General features: G+C 51.2%; 1 long non-coding RNA gene across 1 annotated transcript; it reads left to right on the top strand.

The window, feature by feature from the left end:
* The first annotated feature begins 9250 nt into the window (after window positions 1–9250).
* Window positions 9251–15908, top strand: LOC105518457. Its single transcript, XR_001002828.1, has 3 exons — window positions 9251–9278; window positions 15176–15383; window positions 15717–15908. It is a non-coding gene; the product is annotated as an uncharacterized LOC105518457 (long non-coding RNA).
* The last annotated feature ends 1828 nt before the right edge of the window (window positions 15909–17736 follow it).

Genomic DNA, 17736 nt, shown 5'->3' with positions numbered 1-17736 from the left:
CATTGGCGGCACTGGGACCATGCTGGCCTCAGCAGGTGCCCTTTGGACAGTGGGCAGCTGCTCCACCCATCCCCTGGGCTCTGGCCTCCCTCCAGAGAACTTCCTGGTGGCAGAAACACTTTGGAGAGGCAGCACCGGTCTTCATGTCAGGAAATTCCATCAAGAAAGGCTGTCCAAGCTGTGGCCTGCACGGTCAACCCGTTTTACTCATTTGAATGCCACCCTTCTAAATGATGGGGTGCCCACTTCAGGGAAGGTGCAGCTGTGGGAGCAGAAGGCAGGCCACACAGTCTGCATATGCCACGTGCCACTTGGCCCATGGACCCTCAGCCCGAGGACCTCTGGAGGGGACACTGGTTCTGAGTCCCCTGTGGAAGGGGAAGCATAGTTGTTGGATGACGTGACATGGACAGTTCTCTTTCGACCAGAGCCTCGTCTCTCATCGAAGAGGGCTTCTGCTCTCTGCTGCTTATGTCAGGAGAGGGCCACTGTTGCCTCCACCACCTCAGGTACGTCAGAGGAAGACCTTGAGGAAGCATTGCGTCTCTGACGGTGCGTGTCCCTGTGTGTTAACGCTTGCCCTCTATTTCCTTTGCAGAAAGACCCCCGGGCTCTGGAAGAGAGGCAGGACCCCAGAAGCTGTCCAGGAATGGTTGGAGGGAGGTTGTTGGTGATGTATTCACTCTGTGTGTGCAGATACCCCACAGTGGGCCTCCTAAAGCACTGAATGCCTCCTTGAAGGACGTGCTGTACGTGGGGTCAAGTTCAGGAACATGGTGTGGGTGTCTGTCAGCCCCTCACTGAGGGTGTGTATGCAGATGGTGGAACAGATGGCAAGTATTTTCCTTTATTTGTTTTTTCTTTTGAGAATTGAGAATTTATTGAATGAATCACCATGTGATCCTGTTTCTTAAGGTAAATCTATACATAAAAATTTAAGGTCCTATACCACTAGTTTCTTATTAAGAAATGGACCAAGAAATGTGAACAAAACCGTATGTAGCACAGTTTTCAGATTTTTAGAAGAATGTCAAAATATACACTATCTCGTCTCTTGATTCCCAAAGCTTAAACTCTAAAGAATAGGGAAGACATAGGTACACAATGGGAAAAAAAGGGCAAATGAGTGAGGAGGACGGGAATTTTTATGACTACATGGGGGACACACTGAATTTTTTTTTTTTTTTTTTTGAGACGGAACCTGACACTATCGCCCAGGCTGGAGTGCAGTGGCGCAATCTCAGCTCACTGCAAGCTCCGCCTCCCGGGTTCGTGCCATTCTCTGGCCTCAGCCTCCTGAGTAACTGGGACTACAGGCGTCCGCCACTACGCCTGGCTAATTTTTTGTATTTTTAGCAGAGATGGGGTTTCACCGTGTTAGCCAGGATGGTCTCGATCTCCTGACCTCATGATCTGCCCACCTCGGCCTCCCAAAGTGCTGGGATTACAGGCGCCCACCACTGTGCTCGGCTAATTTTTGTGTTTTTAGTAGAGACAGGGTTTTACCATGTTGGCCAGGTTGGTTTTGAACTCCTGACCTCAGGTGATCTGTCCACCTCGGCTTCCCAAAGTTCTGGGATTATAGGCGTCAGCCACCGCGTCCAGCCAGCAACTTTTTGCATCTAAAAGGTGAATGTTCCTCCTATGCTTACAGGATTTATGGTTAATCACGGAGGAAGTACCATCAGGGAAGCCCATTCCAGGAGGAAGTGGGGGAGGGGGCAGGTGAAACAAGCAGAAGAAACCAATTAGGGGCGTATATCCAGTTAAGGACAAGTCCTGTCCTGAGCAGGGTTGCTGCAGCCAGATCCCCCAGCAGGGCCTGGGGAGTCAGCTGCACCTAGAGCTGAGGCCCGGGGCAGACACGGATGTGTTAGTTCACTAGCCTGGGTGCCCTAGCCAGGATGCCAGCCCCTCGGAAGAGACAGCCTGTGGGTTGACCTTTCTCCCAACTCACAGGAGGAAGAGTTCCTTGGCTGATTATTACACCTATCCCAGCTCTTCCAGGCTGCTGGTGTTTCAGTTACCAAAATAAGACCCCCAAGCCCAGCCAGCAGCTGATCCTCAATTCCATGTCCCCCTTCTTCAGGACCATCCTGGCAAGACCCACTCCTGGGGACATGAATGATGTCTGGCCACAGAGAATACATGTTTATAACTCAAACCGTTTGATTCCCTAACCAGCCATGTCCCATTGGTCCTCAACAGGGCCTCATGGAGGCAGCCGTGACCTGGGGGAAGTGGCCTTGCTCTGGCTGGTACGGGCAGAATGCTTGTCCATGTAGATTTGCTTTATTTATGCCAAATTGTGCTTTGAGGCTTCGGGGAATCAGACTTGCTTCCTCAACACGCTGTGGCTGCAGGGGAGGGACTGGCGAATTGCAGACAATGGGTGTTATCTGGTCCGCTCTCTAATCCATTTGCCAGTAGGAGGAACGCCTAACTCTGCAAGTGTGAAAGGTAGTGGTTTTTAAGTACAAGACTGTTTTGAACCAATTCCAGCTTTCGAGAAGTGAGATGGGTGTAGGTTGTCGGTTTGTGGAATGTGAATGGAGGGTCGGACATGGAGCATACGCTTTGCCTGTGGAGAATGTGACCCGATCCTCAGTACTGAAGCCATTTTAGGGGCACTTCCTGGAGTGATGGCACCCTTGCGGGATAGGGTTTGAGTCTGGGATTACTGGTCCTTTATTTTTAACTCTGGGAGGCATGTGTTGTCGCTATTTTAGTAAGCCTCTGCATCCAGTCCACCCCAAAAATGATTTTTCTGGAAGCTGCGATCATTGTTTGTAGAGGGTGGTGGTGGTGGGGGCTGGTGAGCATCATGTTTTGCTACCTCTCGGTTATATTTAAAGAGACACTGTTTTTGACCTGTCTGCCTATTCCTCAGCCTGTCACACTGACATGACCAGTCCTGCCGATTGAAACTTTCTGGACACAAGCTTCACTTTCTGGAAGATTCTTGGGTATCCTCCCTCCAAGGTATGTGAAGGACGCTCCAGCCCACAGTTATGTGACGTTGGTCATTAGGTGCCTTGGGAGGGCTTCATGGAGGCAATGCTGACTTTAGAAACCTGACAGGCTTATTTTCTTTTTGGTTTTTACGTTTTTGGAGTTTAAAGCATGGAATCCCTCCTTCGCCTACTTTACTTATGGCAAACTTTTGATGAACATTCACTTTTTTTTTGTTTTTTGTTTTCCAGAATTAAATGCTACTTTGGAAACGCTCTTGACCATGAAATCTCCATTAGGGAAGAGACCTTAGGGTCACCCCCACCCAGACGAGTGACAGCAAGGCAGACCCCAAACCTACGCGTGCCTCCGTGGGAGTTCCATCTCTGGACGTGAAGAGGCGGGGGTGGGCCCTGCGCTTCCCACGTGGGACTCAAAGCGCTCACCTGCTTCCGTTACCTTCTCTCTTTGATGAGTCCTGTTTGGGTTTGTGTTCTCCAGGGCTGTTCCAGCTTTTCGCGTCTAAAAGGTGGATGTTCCTTCTATGCTTACAGGATTTATGGTTAATCATAGAGGAAAATCCACATGGTCAGTATCTAAGGCCGCTTTTAAAACATTTCTGAACATTTCTGAGAGGAAGGTTAGCTCCTGGCCCCATGCAGAGAGTGATGGAAGGTGAATCCCAGAACCTAAGCTCTTGTTAGCAAGGTCTGTCCCCAGACATGTGTCCTCCGCAGGGCCCACGTCACCGCTGCTAGCCCGGGAGGCCCCTGCCGACTGCACCTGTCCTGTGCTGTCTTTCATCTTAATCGATTGTGCTTAGGTTCATGCTTTCCAGGACTCAATCCTTCTTTGGTATTTAAAAGGTGGATATTCCTTCTATGTTTATGTTATTTATGGTTAAACATAGAGGAAATTCCACGTTTTCAGTATCAAATGCTGCTTGGAAACATTCCTGGACTGAAACCACCATCAGGGAAGAGACAATAAAGTCCCCCCCCAATCCAGGGTAAGTGGAAAGTCGGTGGACCCCAGAACATGTGCTGAATTCGTGCCATATGTCTGCGGACCACCCACCCATCTTGAGAAGACCCCTGTCGCGAGCTGCCCGCTCAGCCAAGCGGCTGGGCTCTGTCGCCAGTTTCTCCGTGAGGCCGAATGCTCTCCTCTGTGTTGTGTTACTTTTGTGTTTGACGGATTGTACTTAGGTTCGTGCTTTCTGGGATGAAACCTTCTTTGGTATTTAAAAGGTAGATTTTCCTTCTATGGTTACGTGTTTGATGGTTAATCATAGAGGAAAATCCACGTTTTCAGTATCAAATGCTGCCTTGGGATCATGGCTGGACGGAAGCCACCAGAAGGGACGTGAGGTGGGGCTGAGCCCTCCCGGGTAAGTGGAAAGATGGTGGGCCGCAGAACATGTGCTGAGTTCGTGCCATATGTCTGCTGACCATCACCTTTAGAAGCCCCCTTTCGCGGAGGAGCCAGCTTGGCACACAGGCTGTGGTGTGTTGTCACGGCTACGCCATGGGACTGAAAACGGTTGCTTTGCTGTCTTGCTTCCTATTTCCATGAACTGCGTTCAGATTTGTCCTTTCCAGAGCCCAGTCCTTCTTTGGTATTTAAAACGTGGATATTCCTTCTATGTTTACGTGATTCCTGGTTAATCATAGAGGAAAATCCATGTTTTCAGTATCAAATGCTGCTTTGGAAATGCTTCCAGAAGAGACCGTAGGGCCTGATTAGGGGCAAAGATGGTGGGCCACGCGTCGTATCTGAATGAATGGGGTGCGCCTGAGAACCATCTTGAGATGCCAGCTTGGTGAAGATTAAATTGTGGGTCTTATGGTGCCAGTTTTTCCATGGAAGCTCGTCTGCCTCATGTGACTTTCTTTTCTGATGACTCAAGCACAGGTGCGCGTTTTCCTGGATGGAATCCTTCTTTGGTATTTAAAAGGTAGATTCTCCTTCTATGAGTACATTATTTATGATTAATCATAGAGGAAAATCCACGTTTTCAGTATCAAATGCTGCTTTGAAAACCTCGGAGGACGTGAAGTCGCCATGGAAGAAGGGATGATGCCATCTGTACCCCTCTCGGGTACAGGACGGACAGAGACGGAATTGTACTTTGTGTGAAATACGCCGTCAGCTTCTCTGCTATTTGCTCACTGCCCTGGGCGCGTGCATAATGTGTTGTTACAAGGCTGTGTTCTCAGTATTGCCTCATTGACCTTGAACGAAGTTTGTTCTCTGTGTGTTTACCATGATTGCAATGCATTTTCTGGAATGAACCTCTTTTTCTGTGACTAGCCGTACCTTAGAGAGTACCTGAGTGGGCTGTCAATTTCAGGAAGGAGCACTGCTTCAGGGGCTATGGAAGGAATAGACTTATGATTCACCTGCAGGCCTGCACTTCACACCTCAGTGTGCTGCTTTCACCATGCAGACCCCATGTGTGTCTCTCAGGCTTGCTCCTGGAGCTGGTGGCAACTTAGCCACAGTGAAAATGGCCTTCCTGTCACTGCCATCATTTGCTACTTGAAGAGAGGTAATCCTTCCTGCTTTTGGTTTACTTGCAATGATTATACAACGGCAGACTCTCTCTAGGGAGCAAATCCTGCCTGGGAAGCCTTCTTGGGAACAAGGCTGGCTCCAGCAATCTGTTAGATGGCCAGGATAGCCCTGGGGTGTGGATGGTGGCCCACAAGGCATGTGCCTCTGTCTTGCTGTTTGTGACCTGGTTCTCTGACCCTCTTCATCTCAGGCGTTCTTCCAAGAACTTTCTGGAAGAGATGCTGGCTTTGGAGATGATATAAGGTTTTCTTTTCAGAGCACCTGTTCTGCTTAGAAAAAAAAGGGCCTCCCTTGGCCGGGCATGGTGGTTCATGCTTGTAATCCCAGCCCTTTGGGAGGCCGAGACGGTGGATGGCTTAAGCCCAGGAGTTCAAAACTAGCCTGGGCAACTTGGCAAAAACCCGTCTCTGCAAAAAATACAAAAATTAGCTGGGCGTCATGGTGTGTGCCTGTGGTCCCAGTACTTAGGAGACTGAGGCTGGAGGATCACTTGAGCCCGGGAGTTGGGAGATTGCAGTGAGCCAAGATCGTGCCATTGCACTTCAGCCTGGCTGAAAGAGACCCCTGTCTCAAAAAAATAAGTTTAAAAAAAAAAAGAAAGAACAAAGGGCCTCCCTTGATGAGCCCTGCTCATCACAAAGCATCCATGGGCTGCTACTCCGGCAGGACTGCCCAGCATGATGCCAGCCTCTGGGAAGAGGTCTCCTGGTCAGTGCATCTCCCAGATACATGAAAGAACGACCGTCAGCAAAGTCAATGTCTAATGTAGACGTGGGTCATCTGGTCTACCCACTCTCCATACCTAGCCCATCCTTAGAGTGACTTTTGGACCTCACTGTCCACTTGAGGGAAGGCCAGTCCACGGGAAGGAGGCCCCAGAGCACCCAGTGTGGCTACGGCACTTGCTACTGGGACCTCTAAGCCCCACTGCTCTCTTAGTCCATGGGTGTCCTTTAGGGATTCTTGCCAATGGGAAGGCCCTTGGATTCCTGGTGTTAGTATCTGTTTATTCAGAGAGAGTTGGCCCATGAGAATTTCATTTTCCTTTGATGAATCTTGCCCGAGATGAATACTTTTGAGTAACAACTAACTGCTCAGATGGCTTTCTGAGTACAATGCCAAATTCAGGAGAAGGAACACTTGTCATAGTGCTGCTTTGTGATTTGCAAATGGAGTGTGTTGGATTTCTGTTTCTCTTTTTTCTTTAATGATGCATGTTACTGCATCTTCTAACCTCCCTTAGCCAGTGTTCACCAGGAGGGCTTCCTGGAGGCAGTGGCTTTGGGCAGAGGCAGAGGTTCTTCTCCCAGGGTATTTTTGCAGGCCCTAAAGGGATTTCAGCCGTTTTACATTTACATTACTTCAAATGGTTCAGGATTGCCTGTCTTTTGGTAACCAATCCTGTCTTGAAGAGATGCTGGGAAGTAAAGTCAACTGTATGGCAGGCCCAGCTCCAGGGACAGCCAGATGAGGCTTGTCACCTGGCCCCTCCCCCTTGGTCTCAGGCCTCACAGGCGGAGATGTCTGCTCTAGCGAAGACCTGGCGTGGTCCTCACCTGCTCTTCGAGCTGCTCTTTGGTACTTGAAGAGAGGATACCCTTTGTATGTTCACTTGATTAATGGTGAATATACAGGGGGAGACTCTTATTTGCGTATCAAACTCTGTCGGGGAAGACGCTCAGACGCTGCTATCTCCAGGACAAAGCCGCAGATGTCAGCCCGTCTCAGGTACGGCCTGGCTTCCCTGTCTGGGAACGTGAGCTTGGCTGTGATCCTGGCCCTTGGGTTCTGCCTTTGCCCTCTGTGCTGGTTCTTCCTGTGGACTCCCTGGAGGCAGTGGGAGAGGAGGGTCCTTTTTGTGTGCACCGAGTTTAATGGTGGTTTGCTTTTTTAAGGATAAATCACACGGATCTGCCTCTTCTCCATACGAAGTCATACCCAGAAGGCTTCCTGCTTCCGGCACTAACCTCGCACCTCTCTGGACACATGAATGGGTGGTGGATGGTGGAGCACGGAGCCGAAGCTGCTGCTCACCTGCTACTCCCCTGACCTGCTACTCCCTGGTGGGCTTCGTCCTTGAGAGAGTGTCAGCCTTGAGGGAAGCACATGGATGTCAGGCTGTTCTAAGGCAAGTGACTGGTGGAGCTCCCTGAGCCTGCCTGTGCCCTCTGGGACTGTTGCTGGACTCCAATGGCCAGTCCTCGGAGCACATTGTCCAGTGGATTGCACCTGAGTGTGCCTTGGGCAGGTGTGTCTGGTCTTTAGGACTTCTTGTCCCCAGTGTCTGATGCTGGGGCCCTCTTTTTGTTTGTTTTGAGGCAGGTATAGGTGACACATTCTTGGATCTGGTCATCTCTAGGACAGCCAGCCTCAGAGAAGGGACAGTGTCTCAGCACTCTCCAGCTCTGAGAATGCCTGCAGATGCCCTCTTCTCTGATGAGTCCGTGTCTTCCAGGGCTGAGCCTTCACACCCCATGCTCCTTTGGAGAAAGGTGATGGTTCCATTGTCCACATAGCTTGTGGGTATCTGAAGCAGGTTCACCCATGCATGCTGAGTACATTGATAGTCATGCCCACCTGTTCCCTTGTTTAGAAGCCAATCTCGCTGCAGGGAGTCCTGGATGTGCCACCTTTCAGGGCCATGCCACAACCTGCAAGGTGCAGGCCCAGCTCCAGGGTCAGCCAGGTGAGGCTTGTCACCTGGCCCCTTCCCCTTGGTCTCAGGCCTCACAGGAGGAGATGTCCGCTCCATCGAAGACCTGGCGTGGTCCTCACCTGCTCTTCGAGCTGCTCTTTGGTACTTGAAGAGAGGATACCCTTTGTATGTTCACTTGATTAATGGTGAATATACAGGGGGAGACTCTTATTTGCGTATCAAACTCTGTCGGGGAAGACGCTCAGACGCTGCTGTTTCCAGGACAAAGCCGCAGATGTCAGCCCGTCTCAGGTACGGCCTGGCTTCCCTGTCTGGGAACATGAGCTTGGCTGTGATCCTGGCCCTTGGGTTCTGCCTTTGCCCTCTGTGCTGGTTCTTCCTGTGGACTCCCTGGAGGTAGTGGAAGAGGAGGGTCCTTTTTGTGTGCACCGAGTTTAATGGTGGTTTGCTTTTTTAAGGATAAATCACACATCAATCTGCCTCTTCTTGGTACCAAGTCATACCCAGAAGGCTCCCTGTTCCCAGCATCAGCCTTATAAGGGAGACCTGGATGTTGGATCATTTCAAGGGGAACACAGACAGGAGTGATGGTGGACCACGGAGCACTGGCTCTGTCTAGAGGTGGTATTGACCTTGGGGAAGGGGTTGAGGTGTGCTCATCAGCGTTTTTGTTTTTTTTTTTTTTTTGGATGCTTGGGTGTTCATGATCCAGCTTGCAGTCCCCAGGCTGAATCTGCAAGAGTGGTTTGTTTCTATTTGTCGTTTGTGATTGCCCATGAAGGCAGCTCTGGGGATGAGCTGTGGGAGCTGTCAGCCCCGCACCAGGTGTGTGAATGTGGGAGGTCAGAGGGCGCCTGCTTCTGCCTCGATGTCTGTGCCCCGCCTCTGACTGCTGGCTTTCTGCTCACACCTAGGACAGCGGCCTGAGAATGGGACTCTGGTTCTGTGTTTGTGGAGACACTCCTTGGGCCGTGTGACTGCCAGCTTTTTACACCCCGACTGCCATGGGGGTCATGTGGACCCGAAGCCAGCTTCAGGAAGGGCATTTGCCGCATCCTCAGCTCAAGGAAAGTGAACGTCCTGGTGAAGAGAGGTGAGCGCCAGCCTGGGTAATGAGTCGCACAACCTGCCACCTGGACCGGCAGCTCCTGCTCCTCTCCCCTTCTTGAGGGAGAGGCACTGTGGGGAATGGGCTGTGGGTCTGCTTCCTAAGTTACTCGGGGGTGTGTGGGATTTGACTACTGTTGACCATGAGCTCTTTCTTAGCCCTGCTTCATGGACACGATGCCAGCCTCTGGCAGGGATGGGGCAAGGGCTGCCATGGAGAATGATACTGGTGTTAATGGCTCTGTGAGATGGATGAAGGAATGGTGACCACAGGGCCTTTGCTTTGTCTAAGGCGTAAATTCATCCAGTGCCTGGGACCTCGGTGCTGAGTGCATCCCTAGGAAGACTTCCTGGAGAGGTGCCCACACTGGGAAGGAGATGGTGGTCCCAGCCCAGGGAGTTCCTGTAGAAAGGGAGAAGCTGAACTCTGTGTGTGCCCGGGAAGGCCCGTGGGGTGGATCTCCTTTTCAGGAACAAGTCCTAATCTGGAGTGATACCTGGAAATGAGGCTGATTCCGGTGAAGGGGTGCTGGCATCTGCCCCTTCCGGCTTCTTTGGGATGGAGAGCTGACCTATGGGCACACGGCTGGCAGGTGGTGTTTGCCACCTGGTCTGCTGATCCCGCGTCTCCCACCCCCTCCTCCCCCAGGATGAACCCCGGGAGACGAGGCCGGCCCTGTGAATGATAGTGAGGAACCTGCCCAGTGCTATTGTTTGGTACTTAAAGCGAGGTTGCCCTTTGTATATTCGGTTTATTGACATGGAATATACAAGGGCAAGCTCTCTGTGAGTATCAAACCTTGTCTTGGACCCAGTCCACACTCAGCAAGGGATGCGGTATGTGTGTGCATGACCGTGTGTATCCGTTTTGTGTGTGGCAAATCGCTCACGGGTCCCCACTTCACAGAGAGGACTTCACGGGCACATGGATGACTTTAGGGAAGGCAGTGGCCTCTGGGACATCCCCTCTCCTGGTGCAGTGTGGGCGGGGCCAAAAGCATGCACGATGTGTGTGGTCTGGGTCCCTGCTTCCTGAGCGGGCAGTCACCAGCCTGGGCTGATGGCTGGGGTGGCGCTGGTGCGGGGCAGTGGCTTTGTGGTCCCTGCTGTTACTCGGTACGTGAGTGTGCATGTTCTGCTTGGTGTGTGTGACCTGGTCCACTAACCCTCAGCATCTAATTCATCCCCAGGACCGCGCCTTGAAGACATACCAAGTCCACCCAAGGCAGTGGCTTTCTTTTCCGTGCTAACCTTTGGTACTTGGAGAGTGGTTATCCCTGTCCTGTTCGTTTTGCTCATGTCGAATCGTACAGGGTCATCCACTTTTTCAGTATCAAGAGCGCAGACTCTGGAGCTCGATTTCCTGTGTTTGGATCCCACCTCTGACATTTACTAACCGTCCAGCTTTGGGCAAGGATCTCATCGTGCTGTGCCCGTTGTCTCACATGTCAGATGGGAACCACATCGGCGTCTACTTCGTGGGGCTGCTGGGGCTGAATGAGTTAAGACTTGTACACGGCTCAGAGCAGAGCCCGGTGGTCAAACACTTCGTAGGTGGCAGCCAGGACCCTTGTGTGCTGTGAAACTATCACTGGGGGTGGTGGTGGTGGTCTTACGACTAAAATCTCTCCGTGGGTTTTTGGAACACTGTCAAGACATGGAAGTCAAGTCCTTTGTCGGGTATGGAACGGACTATGAAGCTCAGAGCGCACACGGTGTTTACAGTGGGGGCTAGTGACACTCTTGATGCTTGGCAGCTAAGCCATTCTCACGATGCTTTCGAAACACAATGTCACATGCAGTGGGGGTCAGCAGGGGTGCTGAGAACATTTGCTCCACTTAAGAGAGACAGTCCCTGGATTCTTGACCTCAGCCACTATCCACACTTTGAAGCAAACTCTTGAGAGAGAATGCCAAACCGAGTGAGAATTCTATGGCATCTTGCTTCCCTGGTGCTTAAAGAGAGGTCAAACATGGTGCATGCATTGTGCATGCCTGTATGTGCGTGGTGTGTGTGCATGAGCGCGTGTGTGACTGGGTTTGCCAGGTAGCAGTCACCATCCAACCTTGAGCCAAAGACCTGGAGGTGGTGGTGTTCCTGTTCGTGCTGCTGTTTCATACTTGAGGAGAAATTATCCTTGGTGTGTTCGCTTTATTTATGATGAATCATACAAGGACAATTTCTTTTTGAGTATCAAATCCTGCTTCGGCAGACTTCCTGGACGCCACGACAAGTTCTGAAAGGGATGCACGCATCAGCCCTTCCCAGGGGGCTCACGCCTGGGTGGGGATGAGGGTGCATGCAGTTGGTTTTGTGGTGGGGACTCTTGTGCCCTAACCTCAGAACCCTGGAGGCGGGGCCATGCTTGACAAGGGGCCATGGGACTCCTTGGTGCTGCCAGGGATTTGCATTGGCCATGGGTGTGTGTTGTGGGTGACCCAGCATTCAAGTGACTTATCAAATCCTGCCTCTTGGAGGCACTTCTTGGACATGAAGTAAACCTTAGAGACAGATCACTGGGGCCAGACCCCCTTCCCCTGCCCGAGAGTGTGACCTGCAAGGCATGGGCTTGACTCTCAATGTGTGAAGCTGACCTGCTAATCCTCATTGTTTGGACTGCCTGAGAAGAACTTTGTGGAAGAGACACCAACTTTGGAGAAGATGCCCAGCTCTTCTTGATGGCACAGTTCTTTGGTGCTTAAAGAATGGCTGTCCGTAGTATGGTCTCTATATTTATGATGATTAATATCGGACAACCATTGTTTTAGTATCCAAATTTGCTTCAGAAGTTTTCGAAAGCACAGTGCTGACTTCAGCGAGGGGACATCGGTGCCTGCCCCACCATGGAGTGTGACTGTGTCGATGATTTATAATAATGAATCCAGTGATCTCAGAATGCAAGCCACCAGTGTGATTTCCTTGGACAAATGCTAGCTTTGGGATGGAGATGCCATTTAGGGGTTTTGTGCCATATTGTTTTATTGGAAGATGTTCACAATTATTTCATCTCTCTTTCTCTTCTTGTTGTTAAATCTTAACTACGAGGAATTCCTTGGAGAGATGCCAGGGTCAAGCATCTCTCTAGATAGATGGTCCAGCCACTATCTGGGTCCAACCACTCCTATCTTTAGCCTTCATTCTGAGCATGAAAACTTTCCTGTAGGGAATGCAAACATTAGTAAAAACTCAGTACATTTCCTGTTACTACTACTACTTTTTGGCAGCTCCTAAGCAGCTGCCTGTTGGGTGTTTGGATTATTCTTGGTGGACGTGGCATGGCTTCGTGTCTTCCTTGGGAACCACCCCATCTCAGACAGACTCTCATGGAATAAGATGTTGTGTTCAACAGCACCTCTGGTGTGTGTGTGTGTGTGTGTGTGTGTATGAATTGTTGGCTAGAGTAGTGTTTCTCAAACTTTAAAAATGCTCCTAAGATTTTCATCACCTAGGGATCTTGTTAAAAAGCAGATTCTGATTCAGGGACCAAGATTCTGCATTTTTAGCAAGTTCTCAAGTGATGCTAATGCCGCCGGTCTGTGGACAACACGTGCAGCGGTTCAGGGCTGGAGACCAGGTGCTTTCCCTGTGATGTGCGTCCCCTGTCTCCCCACATGCCATATACTGTCCGTCATGGGAGAACGGCCCAGAAGCAATGTGCCATGCTTTGGTTTGTGAATAAGGGTTCACCTTCACATGCATAAATATCACAAGATTACTTTTCTTTAAATCAAATCATGCCTCAAAGGGCTTCCCAGATGCAAGACCTGCTTCAGGGAGGGGCCGCCGGTGTCAAGCTGCTGCAAGATTGTCGGGTGGGGGTCAACGGCATGCTTATTCATTATTGATGTCCTGGGCTCTGGAATTCTGTGACCCTTCGTTTCCAAGCAGTCCTCGGGAGGAAATTCCAGGAACTGAGACCATCTCTGCGGTAGGGACGCTGTCTTCAGGGATCAGTGACACCCCATTTTGTTGGAAGCAGAATTCTTCATGATGGCTTTGCTCATCTCTGACATGCATTCTGGTGGCTTCTCGCCCTCAAATCCTGTCTTTCAGGAATCCCTGGAGGAAGCTTTTATATATCTTTAATGGAACCTGCCTTACAAGTCTTTCTGAGCATGGTTCCAATTTCAGGGTTTGGACTTTGGTGCCAGGGCTGCCTGGGCCCTGAGACTAAGGTACGGGAATGGAAGGTTGATGCCAGCACGTGTGCTTTCTTTGCAGGATGTGAACACCTCTCCCTGCCTCCGCTGCAACCCTGGGATTCAGCTCATCCTGAGAAGAATCTTCTGGAGGCAAAGACAACGGTGGGGAAGAGGCCATGGTTTTCGTTTCAGAACTATTCAAGGATATTTGAGGAGAGGTTATCCGTGTTATGTTCGCTTCATTCATCATGAATAATACATGGTTAACCTCTTTTTGAATATCAGACTCTGCCTCGGAGGGCCGCCCCCACAGGAGACGTGAGAGTGTGTGCCTTGTGTGAGCTGAGAGCCCCCACCCCGGCTCTGTGCTGTGTGAGGGAGGCTTCCTGAAAGTGAGGCCGGTGGGGGGAAGAGCCCTGGATTGCTTTGCTGTGTTTGCTGTGAATGCGATGGGTTTTTACGAGTTATGTGAGGTTCCCTCCTCTTTGAATGCCAACCTGTGCCTTCCCCTAGTGCCGGGGCCTGTGGCTTAGCCACAGGGTTAGGTCCTTTCCTGGGACAGACCCTCTGGACCCAGTGCTTTTCAGGGTGGCTCCCTGGGGGTGAGGACAAGGTCTACCACTGCACTGGGACACTTGAGGAGAGGTTACTTCTTCCGTGCGGACTCCTCTGAGGACAGCCTGTTTTCTAGGGTCGGATCTGGCCCAGGGTGGCTCCCTGGATGAAGTCCAGTGCCTCTGTGGGTATGTGAAGGGCAGGGCGACTTGGGCTCTGTTCCTACTCCTCACCCAGGTCATTGGCCCAGTGCCACTTCCTCCTCAGGTCAGCTTCCCTGAGGCTCTGCCAGCCGACCTGGTGGGATCTCCTGGTCCACTGCTTGGCACTCAAAGATGCTGGCATGGTGCCAGGTTCCCTTCGCTCCCTCCCGATGGAGACCACGCAGCTAATGACTCTTTGGCTCTGTGATGCTGCCTCAGAGGGCTTCCTGCACGCAGCACCTAGTTTGGGAGGAGAGCATGGACTCCAGCATGGCCCCTGGTTATGGAGAAGGGAGGTTGTCCTTGATCCCCGGTTTGGTGGATGATATGGTTTGGCTGTGCCTCTACCTAGATCTCATTTTGAGTTCCTTCGTGTTGTGGGAGGGTCCTGGTTGGAGGTGACGGAGTCATGGGAGTGGGTCTTTCCCCTGCTGTTCTCAGGATAGTGAACGGTTCTCATGAGAGCTGATGGTTTCGAAAGGCGGAGTTTACTACACAAGGTCTCTGTTTGCCTGCTGCCATCCACATAAGACCTGACTTGCTTCTCCTTGCCTTCCATCATGACTGTGAGGCTTCCCCAGCCACGTGGAACTGTAAGTCCAATCAAACCTCTTTCTTTTGCACATTGCCTAGTCTTGGATATGTCTTTATCAGCAGCCTGAAAATGGACTAATACAGTGGAGGACGGTGGCACCGAGCCCCGCCCCCTTCAGGATGTGGTCCCTGTGCAGGGCAGCATCCTGGAGTGGCTGCAAAGCCCCATTGCTCTCTGCCTCTATGCTTTGTCTTATCTGAGGCGGCCAGTGCGCTGGGGTCCCTGTGTGGAGTCAGTTCCGTATGGGTCCCTGCGGGTGCCAGCTTCACAGTAAGAAAACTGTCAGCTTCGCCTGAGGTATGTGCACAGAGGTAACGCAGGGACAGGAACTTTGTTGACGAATGTATTCCCTGCGCCGCTAACCTGGAGAATTCGTTCCACCCTCAGGAGAAGCCCTAGAAGTGATGTAGGCTCTGGCCAGGGGATGCCGACGTGCTTGTGAATGTTGCGGCATGGGGCTTGGTGAGGAACCGCTGGAGCGCTCTTGCATTTTTCATGACAAAGACCACACCGTTGGCCTCATTCCTGCATGGTGGGAGAATGTGTGGAGGTGTCCCGCCGCCAGAGAGGAGGCCTGTGTCAGCACCATCACGAGGTACCTGGGGAAGGGTCTGTTGATGATGCCCAGTGTTCGCTGGCCCAAGCAACCAGTCCTTGGGGGACTTCTGGGCAAGACCATTTCAGTGCTCAGCCCCATTCTGTGTTCCAGGCAGAGAGGGGGGCTGAATTGATGATACTTATTAAATGGCTCATTAATTCTCATTATCCATGCAGCCTGCCCGTGAGGGCCCCCTAGAAGGGAGGGCAACTCCAGGGAAATGTTCTCGCCATCAACACGAGGCCATGGTCCGGGAGGTACTGCTGGACCAGAGGCCACAGGGCAGATTGTCAAGCCAGGTCACAGGCTTTCACTGTCCTTGACCTTCAGCATCCAGGCTACCTACAAGAGGAGGCAGGGGGACTCCTCTGCCACACCTGGAGAGGTCTCATCCATGGCAGGTTCCTTCTACAATACTTTCTCTGCTACAAATGCAACTCAGCATCACCTCTTTCCTGGATATAATTCCAAGGAATTATTAAAGGAGGCATTGGTGTCAGCACCTCCCAAAATACTTATAAAGATGGCCCATGGCAGAGCTTGTGCCTTCATTAGAAGTAAGCCTCACACACAGTGGCCTCCAGGCTCTGGAGACCTCGGGGGCAGAGCAGCGTCCAGGCTGACTGTGGGGCCTCGCCTGGGTTTGTGGCTCATCATGTTGGACCACTGTTTTTCAGGACAGACTCCCTGGAGTGGTGCCTCGGCAGGACCCTGACCTGGGGGTCAGGGCGCTGTCCATGATAGGGGAATGGATGGTTGACCAGAGAATGTACATTTTATAAATGGTGTATGTCAATTGATCCACAGTCCCTACCTATCCAGTGACTTCTCCTGGAGGCCACATCAGCTCAGAAGAAGAGGTGGTGGTTTCCTAGGCCATGCTGTTATCTGGCACTTGAAAGGACCTTCTCCTTGCTGGGTTTGTTTTTTTTTGTGCCGAGTCTCATGAGGGAGGGTTGGTGCCTTTTTCTGAGTGTGGATATTGCCGGGGAAGCTTTCTGGAAGGAGCTGTTGCCCTTCATCCCTCTTCAGGGGCAGGAATGCATGGTTGACTGGAAAGCATGGGCTTGATTGACATTGTGCACCCCTCAACTCTCCTAACCCTCTGTCCCCAATTCATCCTCAGGCAGACTAGCTAGAAGGAAGGGAAACTCTGGTGAAGACGTGGGCCATCAGCGTCAGCCTTCGGTACTTGAAGAGTGGTTATCCCTGCTGTGTTCGCTTTATTTATGACGAATCATACAGGGACATCCAGTTTTTCAGTATCAAATACTGCTTTGGAGGGCTTCCTGGACAGCGTCCCGCCTTCAGGCAGGAGGTGTCGGCTTCCTCCACCTCCCAGCCAAGGTATGTATGTGAGCAGGCCATCGCGGGACACGAGCTTCCTCACGTGCCACAGCCATGACCAGAATCGAATCTCTGAGGAAGATGGTTGCTTCCAAGGCTGTGATTTTCTGGAAGGGGCTTTGGTGTCTGCACTACATTACTGGGGGAGGTTGACCAGTGAGAAGCCCATTCACACAAGACATCTGTCACCTGCTCCAAGTGACCCTCACCCTTGGTAAGATGAATCCCTGGAGACATGCTGGCTTGGTAGTGTTATTGTCATCAGCTGGACGGACTGATAGGTGATTGGTCATCATTATTGCTTTTGTTCCAGGGCAGAATTTTTGAGTGTCAAATCTTGCCGGGGAAGGGTTTCTGGAAGCAGCTCTGCCCTCTGGGGAAACTTGGCATCCACATCTTTTAGAGTTTGTGGAGCGTTAGTTGAGTAGTCTGAGCTTTGTTTTTGAGGCGTCTCCCTCAGCTCACTCTCCTGCCAGAGCTGTGTCCTGCCCATGGCCATAATGGCTGTTGAGAGGGTTGGTGGCTTTGGCCACCATGATTTTGTTTATCAGGTTTTCTCTTTTTAAAAAAATCAGATTCTTTTGTTTTTAGCGTAGCTACACGGTTCATGAATTGATCAAATAACGAGGAACGACTTGGTCAATCCATAAACAGTGATAGAGTGCACACTCTATTCTTGGTGATTCTGGACCTCAGCATAGAGCAGAGAATGAAATCAAGTTCTTGCTCACGTGGCCTTTACATTCTGGTGGAAGAGACGGATGAGAACACATGAATTAGGAAGTGTAATTTTGTCCACTGCTAGGTTTTATGGAGAAAGGGAAAGCAGGTTACAGTGACAGAGGTAAAAGCAGGTGGACCTTTGTGTTAGATACAGGGGTCTGGAAAGCTCTCTCTGAGGATGTGGGTGGGAATGGAGTGGGCTGGACCAGAGGAAGATCTGGGGTAGGAGCATTTCAGGAGGAGGGCAAAGCCCATGGAAAGCCCCCTGACATCTTTAAGA

Source organism: Colobus angolensis, unplaced genomic scaffold (genome assembly GCF_000951035.1).
Source record: "Colobus angolensis palliatus isolate OR3802 unplaced genomic scaffold, Cang.pa_1.0 Scaffold32, whole genome shotgun sequence".
NCBI lineage: Eukaryota > Metazoa > Chordata > Mammalia > Primates > Cercopithecidae > Colobus > Colobus angolensis.
This window is presented reverse-complemented; position numbering and strand designations above follow the sequence as displayed.